Here is a 22,556-nt window from a genome sequence, read left to right as displayed (position 1 = left end):
TGTCGATGTTGATTGACAGCACGCCCCCTTTGGTGGGCGTGCCGGGGGCGTGCCTCCCTGACGGGGGCGTTCCCATGGGAACGCCTCCCGTCAGAAGCAGGCCCACTGACATCACTAGTGATGTCAGTGGGAGTGATTTTGGCTCTGATAGAGCCAAAATCACTCCGGGGCTTGCGGTTGAAAACCTCAACCGCAGGCTCCGGCTCGCAGTTTCTATGGTCGCGATGGTCACGACCATCGCGGCCATCAAACTGCACGCTCGTATAGGCTGTGGGTGGTGACCCACAGCTATACGAGCGTCCAGGAGGACGCTCCATTTTTATGGAGGGCGGCCCTCATTCAGAGCGTGCGCTCTGCTCAGAGCGTACGGCTCTGAATGAGGGCCTTTGTTTCCAGACTCCAAATACAATTAGACCTACCGTAGATAAACCATAATCTACAAGATGACAGAACATGGACAAAACTTCCAGGTTAGTTCGATTTATGCTATGGTTATCGCTGGAGAGTTTGGAGACGTTATCACCAGTTACAGTCCTTCTAGCACTGAGTTACACGGGTAACATTTTTCATCACATACCAGTAAATCACGTCAGTGACACAAATAACTCTTTGCAATCTTGTCATTCCCAGAGATCTAGCATCCTGCAGAAATGCATCTTGTTCAATCCAGTCTTCTGGTCAGTAGCGTTAGTCAGCAGCTTACTGGAGACACTGGTGCTGTAGCCGTACCCACAGTGTTCATATTGATCTCACTTTCTGGTGCTTGTGAATAACTTTATCCACCAAATCACTTCCAGATGACTCAGAGCTGCAGAAGATTTCCAAAAATAAAATCCAAATCTAAAATGTATTTGTAGCCCGATACATTATGTTACGTCATGGTTGGGTTCCAGCACGACCAGTGCTGGAACCCTTGGTAACGTCTTGAATAATTTTTTATACATTTTGGCTGGTATATCGATGACTTCAATAGATGACTAACAATAGAAGTAAACCGTGTTTGGTCTGTAGCTTATCCCTATTTAAACATCATGTCATAACTGAATTACAGACTGTTTCCATGCGTCAGTCCTTAATGCACAATAACAGGACAGGAGAGGGATGCCGCAACACGTACAGGGGATTTTCGCAGACACCCATGCTGCTAAACGGATAAAAAAGGTAGAAGAACGTGCATAAGCGGATATATCTCCGGCGATAGAAAGGTGGTGAAAAAATTCAACCGTAAATAGTGGTCTAGAATAACACAATATATCTGCGATATGATAGTTATGAATAAAGGGGTTGATTGGGAGCCCGGCACTAGGAATGCCGACTGTCAAAAGACAGACAGTGGCATCCCAATGCTGAGACTCCTGACAGGGGCACAGTAAGTACACTAACCCTCCCTCTTTCACCCCCTAACCCTGCTTTTCTGTATCCTAACCATCCCTACCCTGCACCCTAAGACTGCCTCCTTCATCCCCTAACCCTCCTTTTCTGTATCCTAACCCACCCTCACCTACACCCTAAGACTGCCTCCTTCATCCCCTAACCCTCCTTTTCTGTATCCTAACCCTCCCTACCCTGCACCCTAAGCCTCCCTCCTTCATCCCCAAACCCTCCTTTTCTGTATCCTACTCCTCCCTACCCTGCACCCTCCCTCCTTCACCCCCAAAACCTCCTTTTCTGTATCCTACCTCCCTACCCCGCACCCTCCCTCCTTCTCCCCCTAACCCTCCTTTTCTGTATCCTACCTCCCTACCCCGCACCCTAACCCTCCCTCCTTCACCCCCTAACCCTCTTTTTCTGTATCCTAACCCTCCCTACCCTGCACCCTAAACCTCCCTCCTTCAACCCCTAACCCTCCTTTTCTGTATCCTAGCCCTCCCTCCTTCATCCCCTAACCCTCCTTACCCTGCACCCTAACCCTCCCTCCTTCACCCCCTAACCCTCCTTTTCTGTATCCTAATCCTCCCTACCCTGCACCCTAACCCTCCCTCCTTCATCCCCTAACCCTCCTTTTCTGTATCCTAATCTTCCCTACCCCGCACCCTAACCCTCCCTCCTTTACCCCCTTAACCCTCCTTTTCTGTATCCTAACCCTCCCTACCCCGCACACTAGCCCTCCCTCCTTCACCCCCTAACCCTCCTTTTCTGTATCCTAACCCTCCCTACCCTGCACCCTAAGCCTCCCTCCTTCACCCCCAAACCCTCCTTTTCTGTATCCTACTCCTCCCTACCCCGCACCCTCCCTCCTTCACCCCCAAACCCTCCTTTTCAGTATCCTACCTCCCTACCCCGCACCCTAACCCTCCCTCCTTCTCCCCCTAACCCTCCTTTTCTGTATCCTAATCCTCCCTACCCTACACCCTAGCCCTCCCTCACCTACACCCTAAGACTGCCTCCTTCATGCCCTAACCCTCCTTTTCTGTATCCTAACCCTCCCTCACCTACACCCTAAGACTGCCTCCTTCATCCCCTAACCCTCCTTTTCTGTATCCTAACCCTCCCTACCCTGCACCCTAAGCCTCCCTCCTTCACCCCCTAACCCTCCTTTTCTGTATCCTAACCCTCCCTACCCTGCACCCTAAGCCTCCCTCCTTCATCCCCAAACCCTCCTTTTCTGTATCCTACTCCTCCCTACCCCGCACCCTCTCTCCACCCCCTAACCCTCCTTTTCTGTATCCTAACCCTCCCTACCCTGCACCCTAACCCTCCCTCCTTCTCCCCCTAACCCTCCTTTTCTGTATCCTACCTCCCTACCCCGCACCCTAACCCTCCCTCCTTCACCCCCTAACCCTCTTTTTCTGTATCCTAACCCTCCCTACCCTGCACCCTAAACCTCCCTCCTTCAACCCCTAACCCTCCTTTTCTGTATCCTAATCCTCCCTACCCTGCACCCTAACCCTCCCTCCTTCACCCCCTAACCCTCCTTTTCTGTATCCTAACCCTCCCTACCCCGCACACTAGCCCTCCCTCCTTCATCCCCTAACCCTCCTTTTCTGTATCCTACCCCTCCCTACCCTGCACCCTAATCCTCCTTCCTTCATCCCCTAACACTCCTTTTCTGTATCCTAATCTTCCCTACCCCGCACCCTAACCCTCGCTCCTTCACCCCCTAACCCTCCTTTTCTGTATCCTAACCCTCCCTACCCCGCACACTAGCCCTCCCTCCTTCATCCCCTAACCCTCCTTTTCTGTATCCTAATCCTCCCTACCCCGCACCTTAACCCTCCCTCCTTCACCCCCTAACCCTCCTTTTCTGTATTCTAATCCTCCCCACCCCGCACCCTAACCCTCCCTCCTTCACCCCTTAACCCTCCTTTTCTGTATCCTAATCTTCCCTACCCCGCACCCTAACCCTCCCTCCTTTACCCCCTAACCCTCCTTTTCTGTATCCTAACCCTCCCTACCCCGCACACTAGCCCTCCCTCCTTCACCCCCTAGCCCTCCTTTTCTGTATCCTAACCCTCCCTACCCTGCACCCTAAGCCTCCCTCCTTCACCCCCAAACCCTCCTTTTCTGTATCCTACTCCTCCCTACCCCGCACCCTCCCGCCTTCACCCCCAAACCATCCTTTTCAGTATCCTACCTCCCTACCCCGCACCCTAACCCTCCCTCCTTCTCCCCCTAACCCTCCTTTTCTGTATCCTACCTCCCTACCCCGCACCCTAACCCTCCCTCCTTCACCCCCTAACCCTCCCTACCCTGCACTCTAAGCCTCCCTCCTTCACCCCCAACCCTCCTTTTCTGTATCCTAACCCTCCCTACCCTGCACCCTAACCCTCCTTCACCCCCAAACCCTCCTTTTCTGTATCCTACTCCACCCTACCCCGCACCCTCCCTCCTTCACCCCCAAACCCTCCTTTTCTGTATCCTAATCCTCCCTACCCCGCACCCTCCCTCCTTCACCCCCTAACCCTCCTTTTCTGTATCCTAACCCTCGCTACCCCGCACCCTACCCTCCCTCCTTAATCCCATAACCCTCCCTACCCTGCACCCTAACCCTCCCTACCCCGCACCCTAACCCTCCCTCCTTCACCCCCTAACCCTCCATTTCTGTATCCTAACCCTAACCCTCCCTACCCCGCACCATAACATTCCCTCTTTCATCCCCTAACCCTCCTTTTCTGTATCCTAACCCTCCCTACCCCGCACCCTAACACTCCCTCCTTCACCCCCTAACCCTCCTTTTCTGTATCCCAATCTTCCCTACACTGAACCCTAACCCTCCCTCCTTCACCCCCTAAACCCTCCTTTTCTGTATCCTAGCCCTCCCTACCCCGCACCCTAACCATGCCGGTTAGTGCCTAAATCTAACCCTCCCCCCTTATTGCCTAACCCTAGCCCCCTCCCCCTCCGGTAGTGCCTAACCCTAACCCCCCCTGGCAGCAGCCTAAAAAGCCTAACCTCCCCCCCTCCCGCAGCCTAACCCTAACCTCCTCCCTCTCGCGCAATCACACACCCCCCCCCCCCCCCGCAATCACCCACCCCCTGTGATGCCTACCGTACTTAGGCTTGGGATGCCGGCTGTCGGGATTCCGGTGTTGGCATCTCCACTCATGCCAGGATTTCGGCGAATAAAGAGATCCATACTCGCAGCAAGGGAGAGCTAATGGTTATAGTGATGGAGAGCGAATGGTTATAGTGAGGGAGAGCTAATGGTTATAGTGAGGGAGAGATAGTGGTTATAGTGATGGAGAGCTAATGGTTATAGTGAGGGAGAGATAACGGTTATAGTGAGGGAGAGATAACAGTTATAGTGAGGGAGAGATAACGGTTATAGTGAGGGAGAGATAACGGTTATAGTGAGGGAGAGATAACGGTTATAGTGAGGGAGAGCTAATGGTTATAGTGAGGGAGAGCTAGTGGTTATAGTGAGAGAGAGATAACGGTTATAGTGAGGGAGAGCTAATGGTTATAGTGAGGGAGAGCTAATGGTTATAGTGAGGAAGAGCTAATGGTTATAGTGAGGGAGAGCTAATGGTTATAGTGAGGGAGAGCTAATGGTTATAGTGAGGGAGAGATAACGGTTATAGTGAGGGAGAGCTAATGGTTATAGTGAGGGAGAGCTAATGGTTATAGTGAGGGAGAGCTAATGGTTATAGTGAGAGAGGGATAACGGTTATAGTGAGAGAGAGCTAATGGTTATAGTGAGGGAGAGCTAGTGGTTATAGTGAGGGAGAGCTAATGGTTATAGTGATGGAGAGATAGTGGTTATAGTGAGGGAGAGCTAATGGTTATAGTGAGGGAGAGCTAATGGTTATAGTGAGGGAGAGCTAATGGTTATAGAGGGTCTGTCCAATCATTTGTCACAGCTTTAAACACTCAAATAGGACAATAACATTTTAGTCACTCAGGGATGTGAGCTGCAGATTGCAATAAGCAGACATCAGGGATTGCAGATAATACAATCATATCTCTTATCAATAGTATCAAAATATTGCCATGCATAATTTATACTTACAATTCAATTTCACTACTCCAGACGACAGAACTAATGTATAATATAATAACAGAAAATATCTATATACAGATATTCCTAACTTAACGACCAAGTTCCGTTCCTACGACTCGGTCGTTCAGCGAGGACGTATAGTGGCCTGGAAGCAGCAGGACCCAGGCTGAGGGTGATACAGATCTGCGCAGCTATTTTGTTGTTCATGACGTGGCGTTCAGGCTCTGAGTCGCGCCATGGAACGTTACGTGATGGCTGGACTTGTAGCGTATCGTGGTATTCTTCAACTAAGGATACGCAACGGCATGTAATATCAGCGCTTAACCGCTGGGTGGCGAGTGCTCCACTGTTGTAATTTGTACTGAATGCCATACTGTTAAACTTAAATTGGATGGATATCACATTCACAGCATTTGCATGTTCGCACAACCAATATTTTTAATGTCACATACTGTACATACAGTAAGCTCTTAGAATGGGACGCAAATCAATACATGTACAGTATTGTACATACAGTAACTGTACAGTAGTAAAGTTGCCCGAGTTGTTATCATGGTATAACCGATACTGTAGATTAATGAGATGCACGCACAGCTTTCACTGAGATGGGATCAATTATTATCTAATGGTGGAGTATAATATTTGGAAAGGAAGACAATTTTTTTTTAATTAAAAATAGCAGCAGGTGGGTGGAGTGCACAAGGATGAGACCTCTATGTGCAGTTCTTAATATACTGCAGCTGGCGTGTGGGCTAGTGGTTAGGTGATCGCTTTGCAAGATGATGGTCTCGGGTTCGAACCCTGGAAAAGAATATTTTTTTTTTTGGCACTGTCGGCTCTGGACACCATGGTGAAACTACTGTAGTAGTGTTGTACTGTAATACTGTAGTGTTGTTGTTTAAAAGGCTGCTTAAAAGTAAGACATTACAAACTGATTGTGCATTTAAAAAGTGCAAACTTGCGTCAATGTCTGTGCTGTGGTGGCTGTCAGCTCCGAGGGGTTGCAATGGGATTTCTTGCGCATGCACAGTGGAGGGGTTACAATGGGATCTGTGGCGCATGCCCAGTGGAGCCAAGCCATACGCCATGTAGCACTATGCCATGGCGTATGGAAGATCATCACTGCGCATGTCCAGTTGTCTGTATTACTACAGTATGCTGTTGAATTTTCACACTTGCGCCACTCTGCGCTGTCCCAGATTTGTACTCAATAGTAATTTCATGACTTCAGAAACTGCTACAGTAGTGGGCTCTGTTTGAGAGGGAAGTCTCTGTATTACAAACTGACTGTGCGTTTAAAGCGCAAACTTGCGTCATTGTCGATGCTGTTCCAGCCTTGAACTCTATAGTGATCTCTCATAACCAGTAACTGGTAGTGGGATCTGTTTGAGAGAAAAGTCTCTGTATTACAATCTGACTATGCGTTTAAAGCGCAAAATAGCGTCAGTTTCGATGCTATCCTAGACTTGGACATTATAGTGATTTCTCATGAGCAGTAACTAGTAGTGGGCTCTGTTTCAGAGAGCTCTCTGTATTACAAACTGACTGTGCATTAAAAGCGCAAAATAGCATTACACCGCAAACTCGCGACAATGTCGATGCTGTTCCAGCCTTGGACACTATTGTGATTTCTCATGACCAGTAACTAGTAGTGGGCTCTGTTTGAGAGAGAGCTCTCTGTTAAACCGCAAACTTGCGTCAATGTCAGCACGATTGGCGCTGTGGTGGCTGTCAGCCATCTCCGAGGGGTTAGAAATGGCATCTCTGGCGGGCGCATGCCCAGTAGGAGGGTTGCAATGGGATTTCTGGCGCATGCCCAGTGGGTCTGGAGTCATACACAGTGCATCAGGTCCCTTCCCCCAAAGCAAGCAAGAGCCTCTCATTACCATAATAAAGGACGCTTTGTTAATCCATTTACTGTAAGCAGTCAGCTCTGCTCTTGTGTCCTGAAAAAGGCTACGAATAGTGACCAGTGCCTGTGTGTGCCCCACCTCCTCCGAGAGCGCGCCGCATCCACGTCCATCCTTTCCCTCGTGGGAGGCAATGTCTCCTGTGTGTCCCGCGCCATAGCCATGACCCCCTCCGGGACAGAGTCTGTCTTTTTTGTATCAGTGCAAGCCACAGTTAGCTGGTCGGAGTGCCGGTCGTAAGTCCGAAAGGTCGCTAAACTGGTAGGTCGTTAACCACTTGCCTGGCACGGTCGTATCAGATACGACCAATCAGAAATGCTCAGTGGGCGGCTGCCAGAAGACAATTTTATGACAGCCGCTATTCTCAGAGGGACCTTCCGGCCCCTCTGCGTGCTTGAATATCCCCCCAGTGTCTGCCAATCACTGCTGATTGCAGCGATTCGGCATCCCAGAAGCCACCCCTTCCGGCGGCTGATCCTCCTCTCTGCCAGTCAGCGCGCCATCCCCTGAGAGCACCCCCCCCCTTGCGATTACCCGGCGGCTGTAGGAGTGAAGCAGCCACCGGGGAAGTGAAGGGCAGTCAGCACCCGCCTCCTATGCTTACCCGGCGGCTGCACAGTGAAGCAGCCGCCGGGAAGTGTGGCCAGCCAGCGACCACACCATGTCAGTACCCGGCGACTGCACAGTAAAGCAGCCACCAGGAAGTGTGGCCTGCCAGCCCTCTGGACCCGCGGCTCGCTCTCCACTGTGACCCGATCACTGCTGGTCACAGTGATTGGGACCAAGCGGTACCCCCTCCCATCGTGGTGCAAGTGCAGCTGTGACTTCCGTTGAAGAAGCAACCGTGGCTCCTGTTGGCCGCTGCTGCTTGTGTCCCGATCACTGTGGTCAGAAGTGATCGGGAAGCCAGCTTCACTCCCTCCCAGTGCGGGTTCAATGGAAGCAGCAGCCTCGGCTCCTAGCAGTCTCCCCACTTGCTGCGTTATGTCCTGCCGGCAGCACCTCCATCCCAGCGCTGCTGCTGCACTGCTTCCTCCCCCGGTGACCTCACCCTCCTTTGGGCCGGCATCTCTGCTGCTGCTGTGTCTGCACAAGAAGCAGACAGAAGCTTAGCAGCTCCGCCTCTCCCTCAATGTTCCCGATCACTGCTGGCCACAGGGATCGGGCAATGTGTACATACCAAATATAAAATGAGCGTGTGTGTGTGTGTGTGTGTAATTAATAAAATTAAATTATTTATATATATATATATATATATATATATATATATATACACACACACACACAATATATATACATACCCACACATACCTGTCCATTTGCCCCAGGTAGCACGTTTTTTGTTTTTTTAACTATAAAATATTATATATTTTTTTCACAAAGGTTCCCAAAATGTTTTTTTTTCTATCGTCACATTATGTAATTAATAGCTATTTAATCATGATTTTACATTTTTTGTTAAAAAATATATACTGAATTAAGTTTAAATAGCTATTACAGGTTGAGTCTCCCATATCCAAATAATCCGAAATACGGAATTTTTTTGGCATGACTGAGATAATGAAACCTTATATTTTTGATGGTTGAATATACACAAACTTTGTCTAAGGCACAAATTCTTAAAAATATTGTATAAAATGACCTTCAGGCTGTGTGTATAAGGTGTATACGAAACATAAATAAATTTCATTTCTGTACAAAATCTTTGTTTGAGCCACAAAATTATTGAAAATATAGTATAAAATTACCTGCAGGCTGTGTGTATAAGGTGTATATAACACATTAATGCATTGTGTGTGTATATTTGGGTCCTATTCCCAAAATATTTCATTATGATATGCAATTATTCCAAAATACCTAATATTCCGTTATCCAAAATACCCCTGGTCCCAAGCATTTTGGATATGGGAGACTCAACTTGTATTAACATAATTGCTAATAAAAAAAATTTACAATTTTGGAGCGGTTTTTGGCAGAAAAATTTGTCAGTTAAGTGAGGAATGTCTGTAGAAAGTAAAAAAAAAACCAAATAGTAAAATCACAATTTAGAAAGTACAGTATATTATAATTGTATGTCGACAACAAATATGTCAGAAAGAAGGGGGAATTGACTTAGGGCGACAATTCCACTTATTGTGTACAACAATGATATTAGGGTGTATTCCAACAACGACATTTTTTGTGTAAAATCGTTATGTGCAAAGTGCTATTAAATAAATTATTCAAACATAACTATGCACTTTAACAACATAAAATCAGTGCAATAAAATTATAAATACCAATACATAAAAGTTTAAAAGATGTACAATTTATTCCAGAAATTTAAAACAAATAAGAGAAAAAGAAAACATATAAAATGGAAATACTATGTTGGGGGAGTTCCCTCAATAAAACATAGCCAGTTCAAATAAAATACAAGGTAAGTAAAAAACGCATTTTTGTATGAGCATAAAAATAATAGCTTATCTGAGTCAAGGTTTAAAGGAATACGCTTTTTCCCAGGACAAGAGGTAAGGTCTCAACGCGTTTCGTCTGCTGACTTCTTCATTGTATGTTGACAAATATGTCAACATGGTTAAAATGTTTACGTTCAGAATGTCTACATTTTGACGCCAAAATTGTCTTTTGCTTATGTATCCTAACCCTGAACATAAAAAAAAGCCATATGTCGACATTTTGGTGTCAACATATCAACATTCGGAACGAGTGGACATTTTAACCTTGTCGACCTAAGGGTCGACGCATTGGTTAGCAGACCTAACGTTCATGTCAACATTCTGACTGTTGATCCGATACTGGATTAGTAAATATATTGGAGATCCTCATTACTTCTCTTTATGTTTCAGGTATTTTATCTATTATTCAGATTAGATGCAAATTACCAATGTCGGCGCTTCTCCTACATATTGACGACTTTGGGCCCGATTCAGAAAAGCATGGAATTTCGATGCCACACACAAGCTGCAGATGCAATTTCGGAGGGCATTTCAGGAAGGTATCATGACCCTGTCACCCATGTTCAGACGTAGAAATTGCATGCAGAGCGGCGAATTAGCCCTGCAAATGAGGGGCGTATCCATTCAGTCGCAGCATTAGCATAAAGACGCAGTAGCGGCAAGGCGTAGTCGCGGATGCAACTGCTTTCACCCCTGATTCAGGCCCTTTAACTTTCACAGAAGTTTTAGGTCTTTGTTCTTTCTTGTGTAAAGTTGATTTCTTTGTGCATAATGAATGAATTGTCGCCTTTCCTATCAGTGTGTTATTACTGTAACACTGCTGGGATAGACGCATCACACAATAGATTTCTTTGTGGGTAATGAATGAATTGTCGCCTTTTCTATCGGTGTGTTATTACTGTTAACCCATGACACTCCCACAAAACGTATTCGTTCTGTACGATCACATGGTCCGAGACCAGTTACCCCCCCAGAAACACCCATTTCACAGGATGTAGACCAATCCGTCAACACTTGCAATCTCCGTCCATGGGTGAATGCACAACCGAGGTTTTTTCCCTCTTATGACGCATTCGCAGTTTGCAGATCCATCCGCCTTTCCACTTGTGTCTCAAAATCATCCCCTTATTCCCTAACCAGACAGGGTCATTACCATAGGGCGTTTGGGGCATAAGTGGTGGACCAACGGCCTGCTAAGGGCCGGTTTCAGAGATCCCGTACGCAGCGTACATGCAAAACTATGCTAATGACTCAGACGCCCTCTAGTGTACAGAGACACCCAGTGCAGGTATGTCACATCCACAGCGCACGTTCAAAAACAAACACTTTGGTCGCACATGAAACCTCTGAGCAAGCCTACGCTGCCTCAAAATGAGCATCTCACCTAAGACGCCGGGCTCTCTGCAGCTGCATATGCATACACAGCGGCTCACTAGGGCGCGCCCAGTAAACAGTCCCGACAAGCCATCATTTTTCTAGCCACCCCTCGTTACCTCCCTGAAAAGGCTGACTAGCTGTCACTCACTTTGCGAGTAAATCCTCTCTGTGACCGCCGTCGCTAACAAATTGCTGGGCGTGAGATGTGCGACTTTGGTGCAGCAGAAAAAAAAAATGCTCCACTGCGCCAGGCATGGACCTTGCGTGCATCTCTGCCTGTAATACGACACCAATCCTCTTAATAACGGATCATGTAAACTCCGATGTTTATCAGTAAATTCTGCTTAAAGATTACATGACATAAATCAACATTCTTCGAAGAACCTGCTCTTCCCGAAATGTGACCCAGTAATGCAGGAACATACCTAGAATATACATTGTGTCAGGGGTTTTACGGTAGGCTCAGGTATTTGTGCAAATCAGTAACACGATCATATAAATAAGTTTATCAGTTGGTCGCGTACAATAGTTTTGCATTAAAAACAAAGCTGGTGTGGATCCCTCATATAATATGTTCCGTAACAGACAAACACAGAGGGTGCAAAACCTCGGATAATAGGAATATGTTACTATACACAGAAAGCGTCAGACTCACAGTACAATGGCGTTTTATGTCATGTGCACATTTGTTGCGCACATAAGAGTAAGCATGTGTCAACATGGTGACTGCTTGGACGCAAATGTTTTGCTCCTTCTGACGGAGGAAGCTGGTGGATTGGGGTGCTCGAGACAGCCGCATTAAAGAGCCTCAAGCTACATCCAAATGCAAAACTTAGATCTCTAGTTGCAGGATGAGAAAACGGACCTTCAAGGAGTGGAAAGTCCACCGTTAGGGCTTCAGCGGCCAGATCCAGAGGCAGCAGGGGCTGCGGCGGCCAGACCCAGAGGCAGCAGGGGCTGCGGCGGCCAGACCCAGAGGCAGCAGGGGCTGCGGCGGCCAGACCCAGAGGCAGCAGGGGCTGCGGCGGCCAGACCCAGAGGCAGCAGGGGCTGCGGCGGCCAGACCCAGAGGCAGCAGGGGCTTCAGCGGCCAGACCCAGAGGCAGCAGGGGCTGCGGCACAAGAAACACAAAGCATTTGTAACTCTGCAAACCTACATTTCAAAATTACATTTAGCAACACTAAAGCGCACTATACAAGGAAAAGGTCATTTATAGATGGGCAAATATCAAAATAATCCAATATTACAAAGGTGCTAATGTGATACGGAAATTAAGGGCATTCCTGATGTCACTCACAGACAGGATACCCGGGCGAGCAGTATGTTAATGAACTAAAGGGTTGGAAAAGTTACAATAGACAGGACACTGATTTTATTTCTTTAGCACAGTCCCTAATAAAAGAATAAAAATAATAATTATCCTCTAAAACAGCGCTGCAATCCATAAAGTGGTTACACAAGAAATCTCTGCAAAGACACTTCCCAATCTAACAAGGTGCAGGAGCAGGGGCGTTTCTAGAGAGGAGGGGGCCCGTGTGTGCAGTCTCCGACATGGGCCCCCTCCTCTCCGCCCGGCAGCGCACTGAGCTCTGTGCGCCCAGCGCCGGAGTTATAGACTCTGGGCACTAGAGTGTGCCCAGAGTCTATAATGAATGCACAGGTCACCAGGAAAAAGGCCGTGGCCATTTTCCCGTCGTTTTACAACGCCGGCCCCCCGCGCGGACGTGGGACTCCGGAGAGGTAAGTAATATTATGGGTGCAGGGTGTGCGGTGCGGGGCAGGGGCCCCCTGGACCTAGGGGCCCATGTTCCCTGTACACCCTGCAACCATTATAGATACACACCTGTGCAGGAGGGAAATACATTTTTCAAAAGGAAGAGAAGTATTAGAACACGACGACAAGCAGTGAGACTGGAGGGAGGGAGGTTTAAAGGAAGAGAAGTATTAGAACACGAGGACAAGTACTGAGACTGGAGGGAGGGAGGTGTAAAGGAAGAGAAGTATTAGAACACGAGGACAAGCAGTAAGACTGGAGGGAGGGAGGTGTAAAGGAAGAGAAGTATTAGAACACGAGGACAAGCACTGAGACTGTAGGGAGGGAGGTGTAAAGGAAGAGAAGTATTAGAACACGAGGACAAGCAGTAAGACTGGAGGGAGGGAGGTGTAGAGGAAGAGAAGTATTAGAACACGAGGACAAGCACTGAGACTGTAGGGAGGGAGGTGTAAAGGAAGAGAAGTATTAGAACACGAGGACAAGCACTGAGACTGTAGGGAGGGAGGTGTAAAGGAAGAGAAGAATTAGAACACAAGGACAAGTACTGAGACTGGAGGGAGGGAGGTGTAAAGGAAGAGAAGTATTAGAACACAAGGACAAGCAGTAAGACTGGAGGGAGGGAGGTGTAAAGGAAGAGAAGTATTAGAACACGAGGACAAGTACTGAGACTGGAGGGAGGGAGGTTTAAAGGAAGAGAAGTATTAGAACATGAGGACAAGCACTGAGACTGGAGGGAGGGAGGTTTAAAGGAAGAGAAGTATTAGAACACAAGGACAAGCACTGAGACTGGAGGGAGGGAGGTTTAAAGGAAGAGAAGTATTAGAACACGAGGACAAGTACTGAGACTGGAGGGAGGGAGGTGTAAAGGAAGAGAAGTATTAGAACACAAGGACAAGCACTGAGAATGAAGGGAGGGAGGTGTAAAGGAAGAGAAGTATTAGAACTCAAGGACAAGCACTGAGACTGAAGGGAGGGAGGTTTAGTATTAGAACACGAGGACAAGCAGTAAGACTGTAGGGAGGTAGGTTTAAAGGAAGAGAAGTATTAGAACACAAGGACAAGCACTGAGACTGGAGGGAGGTAGGTTTAAAGGAAGAGAAGTATTAGAACACAAGGACAAGCACTGAGACTGGAGGGAGGGAGGTTTAAAGGAAGAGAAGTATTAGAACACGAGGACAAGTACTGAGACTGGAGGGAGGGAGGTGTAAAGGAAGAGAAGTATTAGAACACAAGGACAAGCACTGAGAATGAAGGGAGGGAGGTGTAAAGGAAGAGAAGTATTAGAACTCAAGGACAAGCACTGAGACTGAAGGGAGGGAGGTTTAGTATTAGAACACGAGGACAAGCAGTAAGACTGTAGGGAGGGAGGTATAAAGGAAGAGAAGTATTAGAACATGAGGACAAGCAGTGAGACTGGAGGGAGGGAGGTTTAAAGGAAGAGAAGTATTAGAACATGAGGACAAGCACTGAGACTGGAGGGAGGGAGGTTTAAAGGAAGAGAAGTATTAGAACACGAGGACAAGCACTGAGACTGGAGGGAGGGAGGTTTAAAGGAAGAGAAGTATTAGAACACGAGGACAAGTACTGAGACTGGAGGGAGGGAGGTGTAAAGGAAGAGAAGTATTAGAACACAAGGACAAGCACTGAGACTGGAGGGAGGGAGGTGTAAAGGAAGAGAAGTATTAGAACACAAGGACAAGCACTGAGACTGTAGGGAGGGAGGTTTAGTATTAGAACACGAGGACAAGCACTGAGACTGGTTGGAGGGAGGTATAAAGGAAGAGAAGTATTAGAACACGAGGACAAGCACTGAGACTGTAGGGAGGGAGGTATTAGAACACGAGGACAAGCAGTGAGACTGGAGGGAGGGAGGTTTAAAGGAAGAGAAGTATTAGAACACAAGGACAAGCACTGAGACTGAAGGGAGGGAGGTTTAAAGGAAGAGAAGTATTAGAACACGAGGATAAGCAGTGAGACTGGAAGGAGGGAGGTGTAAAGGAAGAGAAGTATTAGAACACGAGGACAAGTACTGAGACTGGAGGGAGGGAGGTGTAAAGGAAGAGAAGTATTAGAACACAAGGACAAGCAGTGAGACTGGAGGGAGGGAGGTTTAAAGGAAGAGAAGTATTAGAACACAAGGACAAGGACTGAGAATGAAGGGAGGGAGGTTTAGTATTAGAACACGAGGACAAGCAGTAAGACTGTAGGGAGGTAGGTTTAAAGGAAGAGAAGTATTAGAACACAAGGACAAGCACTGAGACTGGAGGGAGGGAGGTATAAAGGAAGAAAAGTATTAGAACTCAAGGACAAGCACTGAGACTGAAGGGAGGGAGGTTTAGTATTAGAACACGAGGACAAGCAGTAAGACTGTAGGGAGGTAGGTTTAAAGGAAGAGAAGTATTAGAACACAAGGACAAGCACTGAGACTGGAGGGAGGGAGGTATAAAGGAAGAGAAGTATTAGAACACGAGGACAAGCACTGAGACTGGAGGGAGGGAGGTGTAAAGGAAGAGAAGTATTAGAACATGAGGACAAGTACTGAGACTGGAGGGAGGGAGGGAGGTGTAAAGGAAGAGAAGTATTAGAACACAAGGACAAGCAGTGAGACTGGAGGGAGGGAGGTTTAGTATTAGAACACGAGGACAAGCACTGAGACTGGTTGGAGGGAGGTATAAAGGAAGAGAAGTATTAGAACACGAGGACAAGCACTGAGACTGTAGGGAGGGAGGTATTAGAACACAAGGACAAGCAGTGAGACTGGAGGGAGGGAGGTTTAGTATTAGAACACGAGGACAAGCACTGAGACTGGAGGGAGGGAGGTATAAAGGAAGAGAAGTATTAGAACACGAGGACAAGTACTGAGACTGTAGGGAGGGAGGTATTAGAACACGAGGACAAGCAGTGAGACTGGAGGGAGGGAGGTTTAAAGGAAGAGAAGTATTAGAACACAAGGACAAGCACTGAGACTGAAGGGAGGGAGGTGTAAAGGAAGAGAAGTATTAGAACTGAAGGACAAGCACTGAGACTGGAGGGAGGGAGGTTTAGTATTAGAACACAAGGACAAGCACTGAGACTGGAGGGAGGGAGGTTTAAAGGAAGAGAAGTATTAGAACACAAGGACAAGCACTGAGACTGGAGGGAGGGAGGTATAAAGGAAGAGAAGCATTAAAACACGAGGACAAGCACTGAGACTGTAGGGAGGGAGGTATTAGAACACGAGGACAAGCAGTGAGACTGGAGGGAGGGAGGTTTAGTATTAGAACACGAGGACAAGCACTGAGACTGTAGGGAGGGAGGTATAAAGGAAGAGAAGCATTAGAACACGAGGACAAGCAGTGAGACTGGAGGGAGGGAGGTATAAAGGAAGAGAAGTATTAGAACACGAGGACAAGCACTGAGACTGTAGGGAGGGAGGTATTAGAACACGAGGACAAGCAGTGAGACTGGAGGGAGGGAGGTTTAGTATTAGAACACGAGGACAAGCACTGAGACTGTAGGGAGGGAGGTATAAAGGAAGAGAAGCATTAGAACACGAGGACAAGCAGTGAGACTGTAGGGAGGGAGGTATAAAGGAAGAGAAGCATTAGAACACGAGGACAAGCAGTGAGACTGGAGGGAGGGAGGTATAAAGGAAGAGAAGTATTAGAACTCAAGGACAAGCACTGAGACTGGAGGGAGGGACGTTTAGTATTAGAACACAAGGACAAGCACTGAGGGCCTGATTCAGAGCTGAACGCTCTGACCAGAGCGCTCGCTCTGAATCAGTGCCCTCCTACCTGAAAAGCATATGCGAGCGGCCAAAAAGACCATCGCGACCATCGGGCTTGCGACGAGATCCTGGGGTAGGGTGTCGCTGCCGCAAGCCCAGGAGTGATTTTGGCTCTATCAGAGCCAAAATCACTCCCACTGACATCACTAGTGATGTCAGTGGGTCCGGCTTCAGACGGTAGGCGTTCCCATGGGAACGCCTCCGTCTGGCAGCGACGCCCCCGGCATGCCCACCAAAGGGGGCGTGCTGTCAATCAACATCGACAGCACGCCCCCTTTGGTGCGAGACCCGGAGCGACGGAGAGCCCGTCGCTATCCGGGTCACGCGCATGCGCACGACGGAGCTCTCTCCGTCGTGACCATGCGCAGTGGGGCAACATTGACCCGCTTGCGAGCGTCCTTTGCTCGCGAGCGGGTCTGAATGACCCCCTGAGACTGTAGGGAGGGAGGTTCTAAGGAAGAGAAGTATTAGAACACGAGGACAAGCACTGAGACTGGAGCGAGGAAGGTTTAAAGGAAGAGAAGTATTAGAACATGAGGATAAGCACTGAGGGCCTGATTCAGAGCTGGACGCTCTAACCAGAGCGCTCGCTCTGAATCAGGGACGTTCTAACTAAAAATGGAGCGGCCTCCTTCACCGTTCGCATAGCTGTGGGTGACCACCCACAGCTTATGCAAGCGGCCAAAAAGATGGTCGCGATGGTCAAGACCATCGCGACCATTGGGCTTGCGACGAGACCCTTGTGGTAAGGTCTCGTCTGCCACAAGCCCGGAGTGCTTTTGGCTCTCTCAGAGTGATGTCTAGTGATGTCACTGGGGCCGGACCCAGACGGTAGGCGTTCCCATGGGAACGCCTCCGTCTGGGCAGCCACGCCCCCGGCGCGCCCAACAAAGGGGGCGTGCTGTCACTCACCATCGACAGCATGCCCCCTTAAGTGCGAGACCCCGAGCGACGGCTTCCCTGTCACTCGCCGGGTCTCACGCGTGCGCACGACGGAGGCACCTCCGTCGTGCGCATTTGGGTAGCATCGACCCGCTTGCGAGCGTACAGCGCTCGCGAGCGGGTCTGAATGAGACCCTGAGACTGGCGGGATCTAGGTTCAAAGAAAACTTGAGGAAAAACAGAAAGGGTAGTGGATAAGTGGAATAGCCTCCCATCAGAGGTGGTTGTGGTTAATGGAGCACATCCACTAGACTATCTGCTCCCTGTCCAATCTCTAAACGATTTTCCCTTGATTTTTTCCCTTGAAAGTTTATCTTTCAGTCTGAACGATTTGCAAACTGTCTTTAATAGATCAAGTGAAATTGACCTGCATGTTCAGTCGACTGACGAGACGATCAGGACCAGCAGGAGCGCGCATCGTTGTTCGTTAACAATCAAACACTGCACGATTTATAAACGATTTTTAAACGACAGACTCTCATCAGCTGCTGAAACAAACACACAGCTGCCGGCTCCGGCGGCTGTGTGTTTGGCACTGTGTAGCGCTGACCGAACTCCGTCCGGTCAGCGCTACACGCGCGGTGCAGCTGTGTCACAGAGACACAGTCTGCACCGCGGTAAGCCTCTGAAATCTGCATGGTCGCGGCCGCGGCGCCCTTCACTATGTGGCGCCTTACGCGGCCGCGTACCATGCGTAACCATAGAACCGCCCCTGGATGTACGCTAACCCGATGGTAAGTGGTCTGCAGAATGGGTCCAGCGATACCACACGAAGTGCCACCAAACTTCTACCTGATTGACAAGTAGAAGTGTTTTGAGGGGGGTGGGTCACATGAAATGGGGGAGTGCCGTCCTTATTTTCTGGGGGGGATGAGGCCAGGACCCGATCAGGCTGCAGTAAGCTTCAGATACTGCAGCCTGGACAAAGAGACAACCATTGCGACTGTTCCGATGGTGATCCCAGGCTGAAACCTCGGTCACAGCGCTGGGATCGCAGATGCAGCAGGAAGGTGTCTGTTGCTGCACTTGAGATGGACGGAACTACGCAGCCGCGTGCGTGTGGCTCTGCCATTCCATCCATCTCTGAGCCAGGCCCTTAGTGACTTGCGGGCGATTTCTGACACAGCGCCCCCTAAGGTCAGAGCTTGTAACTGACATCCGCATAGGACATTAACATTTCGGGTTACCAGTTACTGCTTGAATCAAAGTAATAAAGTTGTAAACAAATGTGCGTGTAGCCCTGGCATTATTAGAAGAGAAGATCGCGTTAAAAGAAATACTGAAAAAGAGCATGTGTTTAATTGTCCATAGTATTGTTTTTTTAAATCATAATAAATCTTGTTTATAGCGTCCATATATGGCGGTCCCTAAACATTTTCATCTAATGGTCAGATTTGTCAGATGATGTGTTTGATGAACGATTTGAACTACGAACGATTTTTGACTGCATTAAAATGACTGAAATCGTCAAAATCGGACTGCAAACACATCAGATGTCAGATATCATTATCTGACCATCAGCAACGCGCATCGTTCAGACATGTCAGATATGTCAGATTTTCCTTCAGATATGGACAATTGAACGATTTTTGAAATCGTTATCGTTCAGATCTGAATAAAAATCTGACCGTGTGTATGCACCATAACAGCAATTATACAGTAGTCATTACATCTGTTGTTCTTTGCAAATGTTGGGTGGTACAAATAACGCAAATGGTCTACTCTGGGAATGAGTGAGAACTGCTGCCTTATAACACTAAGGGCCTTATCCGAGGTCACACGCAGAAGCAGCAGCGTCATCGTCTTTTGCGCAGTTGCGTCTGCGGCGTTATGCTATTGCTGTATGTGCATCTGTACGTATAAATGTGCAGGACTGAGACGCCCACTTGCAGCGTCTATAGATGCTGCTTTACCGCCTAGTGCGTAAAGACGCAAACAGCATGCGCGCACTGAAACTCGCACCAGGCCCTCTGGCAGACGCAGATTCTCTGACTGCATATGGCCCCCTACGTGAGCAGTAGAGCGTCTATGTACGAACCAGCTTTCAGCGACACTCCCATAATACGCTATCTCTGCGTGCGCTGTTTCTGACCACCTCCCCGGTGACTCCCAGTCACTGCCCCATAGATTGCCTATACAGTTCTTCCTGCGCAAATCTGAATCATTACTGCGGCCTTGTAAGCACGCCATCGGCACACGTGTATTTTAAGAGTGCGTTCAGGCATGCGCATTAGCTAAAAATGGCTCTACTCTGTACTTTTCACACTACAACCGTGAAACAGCATTACTGCGCCATCTAGTGGCACTGCTATATATTACATGCAAATTCTCTGTAAGCTCAGGAAACATACGTTTTGAAAGTTAACAATGATCCACTTAAAATATATTCTCAATGATTTGTTCTAACACAAGGAGACAGAAATGGTATTTTTTTTTTTTTTTAATGCAACCCCCGGGCCAGACGCTGTAGATGGTTATTAGATACACATTCTAGTAGACCGTACCTAAAAGCTTTCAAGCTTTCCATTGAACACATAACATATTGCGCTAGGAATATAAAAACACCCCGATTGCATGCAGACACCACGGTTTTAAAAATGGTAAAATTGAGGAAGTGCTGATTAATGATTACAAACATAGGATCAAGGATTTTATTACATGCGGATCCAAATATAGAATTTATGCAATACAATGCTCATGCAATAAATTTTACATTGGCCGCACCTCCAGAATGCTAAGAGTCTGTATCACAGAACATCTACGCAATATAAAAAATGGGGTACATACGCATTCGCTCTCTCATTTTAAAAAAGGAACACAACTGCTCAGCAAACCACGTCAAAAATTATATAAGATCAAAAGAGATGTAGCTAGTAATGTAGAAAGAACAGAAATGAAATGCGTACACTCCTGTCAGACACTGTTACGGAAGGGGTTAAACAGCGATTTTGAACTAAAGTGGTTTATGTGATACTTGTTCTTATATATGTTATTAAACACTCTGCAATATGCCTACCGCTGTTTTTTTTACCATTTTATTGCAATTTAATATATGTTTTTTTCAGTTTGATATGTTTATACCACGCTGAAAAAAGGACTCTTCCGGTCGGGACTTGTGTATACATACATTACTATGACTACAAGCAGGAACTCAGCCGTCCCCTAGGTTACGATTATAAACAGGAAATAGCAGAACGTCAACACGATAGAGTATCCAGGACGATGGCAGGAACCGGAAGTGACCTAGAGGGAATGACAGACACGAACACCCCGGGATTCATTGGTTGATGGCGGGATTTAGGCGGCACACCGGCAATACTGCAGCACTGGGCAACATCACTTTTAAAACTCACTTCTAAAAACTCTCACTTTAGTAAATTTACAGTCAGGTGCATAAATATTGGGACATTGACAGAATTTTCATATTTTGGCCTCTATTCACCACCACAATGGTTTTGAAATGAAACAAACAAGATGTGCTTTACCTGCAGACTTTCAGATTTAATTTGAGGGTAATTACATCCAAATCAGGTGAACGGTGTAGGAATTACAACAGTTTCTATATGTGACTCCCACTTTTTAAGGGGCCAAAAGTAATGGGACTATCAACTCAAAAGCTATTTCATGGACAGGTGTGGGCTATTCCCTCATTATTTCATTATCAATTAAGCAGGTAAAAGGTCTGGAGTTGATTCTAGGTGTGACATTTGCATTTGGAATCAGTTGCTGTCGACTCTCAATATGAGATCCAAAGAGCTGTCACTATCAGTGAAGCAAGCCGTCATTAGGCTGAAAAAAACAAACCCATCAGAGAGATAGCAAAAACCATTAGGTGTGGCCAAATCAACTGTTTGGAACATTCTTAAAAAGAAAGAACGCACCGGAGAGCTCAGCAACACCAAAAGACCCAGAAGACCACGGAAACAACTGTGGTGGATGACAGAAGAATTATTTCCCTGGTGAAGAAAAACCCCTTCACAACAGTTGGCCAAATCAAGAACACTCTCCAGGAGGTAGGTGTATATGTGTCAAAGTCAACAATCAAGAGAAGACTTCACAAGAGTGAATATAGAGGGTTCACCACAAGATGTAAACCATTGGTGAGCCACAAAAACAGGAAGACCAGATTAGAGTTTGCCAAACATCTAAAAAAGCCATTACAGTTCTGGAACAACATGCTATGGACAGATGAGACAAAGATCAACTTGTACCAGAGTGATGGGAAGAGAAGAGTATGGAGAAGGAAAGGAACTGCTCATGATCCAAAACATACCACCTCATCAGTGAAGCATGGTGGTGGTAGTGTCATGGCGTGGGCATGTATGGCTGCCAATAGAACTGGTTCCCTTGTATTTATTGATGATGTGACTGCTGACAAAAGCAGCAGAATGAATTCTGAAGTGTTTCGGGCAATATTATATGCTCATATTCAGTCAAATGCTTCAGAACTCATTGGACGGCGCTTCACAGTGCAGATGGACAATGACCCGAAGCATACTGCAAAAGCAACCAAAGAGTTTTTTAAGGCTAAAAAGTGGAATGTTATGCAATGGCCAAGTCAATCCCCTGACCTGAATCCGATTGAGCATGCATTTCACTTGATGAAGACAAAACTGAAGGGAAAATGCCCCAAGAACAAGCAGGAACTGAAGACATTTGCAGTAGAGGCCTGGCAGAGCATCACCAGGGATGAAACCCAGCGTCTGGGGATGTCTATGCGTTCCAGACTTCAGGCTGTAATTGCCTGCAAAGGATTTGCAACAAAGTATTAAAAAGTGAAAGTTAGATTTAGGATTTAGTTTGTCCCATTACTTTTGGCCCCTTAAAAAGTGGGAGGCACATATAGAAACCGTTGTAATTCCTACACCGTTCACCTGATTTGGATGT

General features: G+C 47.4%; 1 protein-coding gene across 1 annotated transcript in view; it reads right to left on the bottom strand.

Moving 5' to 3' along the window:
* The window catches only part of CASP7 (caspase 7), an 89,187-nt gene that overhangs the window by 53,091 nt on the left and 13,540 nt on the right, over positions 1–22,556 (bottom strand). The gene's annotated exons all lie outside the window — the stretch shown is intronic.

Source organism: Taudactylus pleione, unplaced genomic scaffold, assembly GCF_031769625.1.
Source record: "Taudactylus pleione unplaced genomic scaffold, aTauple2 ptg000269l, whole genome shotgun sequence".
Lineage (NCBI taxonomy): Eukaryota > Metazoa > Chordata > Amphibia > Anura > Myobatrachidae > Taudactylus > Taudactylus pleione.
Note: the sequence above shows the minus strand (reverse complement) of the source record. Positions and strands in the feature narration are given on the sequence as shown.